This window comes from Crocuta crocuta, unplaced genomic scaffold (assembly GCF_008692635.1).
Source record: "Crocuta crocuta isolate KB4526 unplaced genomic scaffold, BGI_CrCroc_1.0 scaffold408, whole genome shotgun sequence".
In the NCBI taxonomy this organism is placed as follows: Eukaryota; Metazoa; Chordata; class Mammalia; order Carnivora; family Hyaenidae; genus Crocuta; species Crocuta crocuta.
The window spans coordinates 3,400,141-3,403,074 of NW_027527444.1; positions in this window are offsets into that span (position 1 = coordinate 3,400,141).

The window sequence follows — 2,934 nt, forward strand, 5'->3', positions numbered from 1 at the left end:
AGCACGGCGCGCACCGGAGGGGAGAGCTCTTTGAAGAGATGGCGAACGGCTGGATTCAAGAGAAACGCTGCTCCCCCGCGACCCGCTTCCCTGCCTCTGGCTTCTGTCTCCACGCCGGGCAGAACCGCAGCCCCAGCGCTCACGGGACGTGGGCTCCCGCTGCCTGTGGGATCGAGTCCCAGTGCCGTCGCTGGATCCTTCCTTCTGTGCTTCAAAAGCCAGAGCATTCTTGGGGCGCCTGGGTGGCTTAGTCGGTTNAAAAAAAAAGCCAGAGCATTCTTTAAACGGATGGGGAGGGTCGTGTCTGTCCCGCCCTGCCCCCCACCACCCTTCCGCCAAAGCGGCTTCAGCCCAGGGCCTGTGTGTCGGGTGGGGTCGGAGGCCTGCACCCCGGCCCGGCCGGCCTCGCTGCAGGATGCTTGTGCACCCCACGCTCTCTAGCCTGGTGGGGGCTGCTTGGGCTTCCCTCCCTCCCTCTGAGTCTGCTCCGGCCAAGCCCCGGATCCCTCTGCGTGCGCCCTGCGGCCTAGAGAAATCCGTCCTGGTCTGGGCCCCAGCAGCCGTGGGAGCCAGAGCTGTCCCCCCCCCCCCCCCCCNCTCCTCCCACCTCCCCCCTCCCTGGCACAGAACTTGCTCACCTTGAGGCCCAGGACGAAGACCTCTCCTCCTGAGTGGACTTCCTGCCCCCAAGGCCACAAAATCCAGTTAAGTGGCGCCGTCTCCACGGGCACACGGGGACGGCGTGTTCCAGCTCTCCTGTGCTTCCCGTCCGGGCTCGGGGCACAGGCGTTACTGCGGACGACACCCGAGTACCTTGAAGAGAGAGGCTGTGGCTTCGTCGTCTCTGTGTCTGTCGCCTGATGCCGCGGACAGAGCGCAACAGGCTTCATGGGCTGGAAAAGCGCATAAGCAGGATGCGCTGGGGCTGAGTTCCGTCTCCCCACGTTCACGTGTGGAACCCTGACTCCAGGCCCTCAGAACGTGACGTGTTTGGAGACGGGCTGTTTGAAGAGGTGAGGGAGGTAGAAGGAGGTCCCCAGGGTGGTCTTGATTCAGTTCGACTTGTACCCTTATAAGAAGAGGAGATCAGGACACAGACACACGGGGCGGGGGGGACACGGGGAGAAGACGGCAGGTCATTCACACCGTCCCAAAGGAGCCCCTGCCCAGCGGGCAACCCCTTCCCAAGCCTGGATCGGGGGCATCCAGACAGGGAGGGGTGGGCGCGGGAGAAGGGGAGACGGGAGCAGAGGCTGGGGGGTAGGGGAGGCCACCNGTGTGTGTGTGTGTGTGTGTGTGTGTGAGTGTGTGTCCCCGTAGCGCCCTCACAGCCTGCTTCCTGCAAGGAACCACCTGTGCATTTCCGCGGGCCTTCCCACCTGGGTCCCTGTGTGTCCCCTGCCCCTGGCCTTCAGCCTTAAGTTTCACTCATGGGCCATCAGCCACCACCCGCCTCCGTGTCCCCCGCGGGCACCGGTCCGCGGGCTGAGGGTCCTGCCCACCCGCCTCCGTGTCCCCCGCGGGCACCGGGCTCCGGGCTGAGGGTCCTGCCCTCCCCAACTGTATGGCTACAAGAAAAGATCAGAGGGGGCTCTTTTATTAGCTCCATTTGAAAGACAAGGAAAGTGAGGCACAGAGAGGTGAAGACACTCACTCAAGTTCCCACAGCTAAGAAGTGGAAGAGGCGGATTAAAATCCAAGTGGTCTGGACCCAGAATCTGTAACTGTAAGCACCCTTTGCTACAGGGATAATTCTTCATTTTTAAGAAAAAGTCTCTGGGGCACTTGGGTGGCTTAGTCGGTTAAGCGTCTGACTTTTTATCTTGGCTCAGGTCATGATCTCACAGGTCATGGGATTGACCCCCACACCAGGCTCTGTGCTGACAGCGTGGAGCCTGCTTGGGATTCTCTCTCCCCCTCTCTCTGCCCCTCCCCTGCTTGTGCTCTCTCTCTCTCTCTCCCAAAATAAATATTTTTAAATATTTAATTTTTCTAAGTGTAATAACTATATAGTAGCTTGTGACCACATTGTCTGTGTACTGCTTGTACTGAAGCGACCCCACCCAGCTCCCAGGGCAGGCACCCTGCACGCCAGGAGGGAGGCGGGTGGGGTGGGTCAGCCTGGACGTTGACAGGTTCACTTTCCTCTCCTCCAGGGAGTCCTCCGGCCTTTTCCACCCTGACCCCAGCGTCTCCCTGCCTACAGATCCCATAGCTGTTAACACTTCATGTGGATGCTATTGATCTGGTGAACCTCCTCGGAGTAAAGGAAGGCTCATCCAAAGGAATGAGCATCTAATAGTGAAAATCTAGGCCCAGAGGCACAACCATAGGAAGTTACTTGGGATGGGGGAAGGATTTCCCTCAGTCCCTATGCCCGAACCACTGGAAGGTGGCTAACTGCTGTGTTTGAGACACCCCCCCCACCCAAGAATGGTCTGTGCTCAGAGCCCAGTCATTCCCGGTGGGTGCTGACCGCAAAGAGCAGAGCCTGCGGGGCCGCAGGGAACAAGCACGTCTCAGTGTGGGTTACAGGCGGCCCCGCAGAGGCCTGCTCAGCCCTGCGCTGGGGGCCGTTCTGATCACGGCTCCACGCGGCTCCTCCCCGCAGGCCTGGCGCTGCCTCGCCCCCCAGCCTGGCCTGACATGGGGACCCAGCACCTAACCCGGGCGCCGGGCGGGAAACCCGCCTCCTCAGAGTGCGGGTCTGGGGCCACGGTTCCCAAGAGACCTCCTGGCGGCTCAGGGTTTGAGATGGTTTCTGGATGGGGAGTGTGTGTGCGCGCGCGTGCATGTGTGCACAAGCGTGTGCGTGCGCCCTGGCCTCTGGAACAGCCTCCTCCAAGGATTTCCCGTCCCCGCGGAACCCTGCAGGCCGGTGCTCCTGGGGGCTGGTCTCTTGGAGGGAGCGGGGCGGGGGTGGGGGGCTACGTG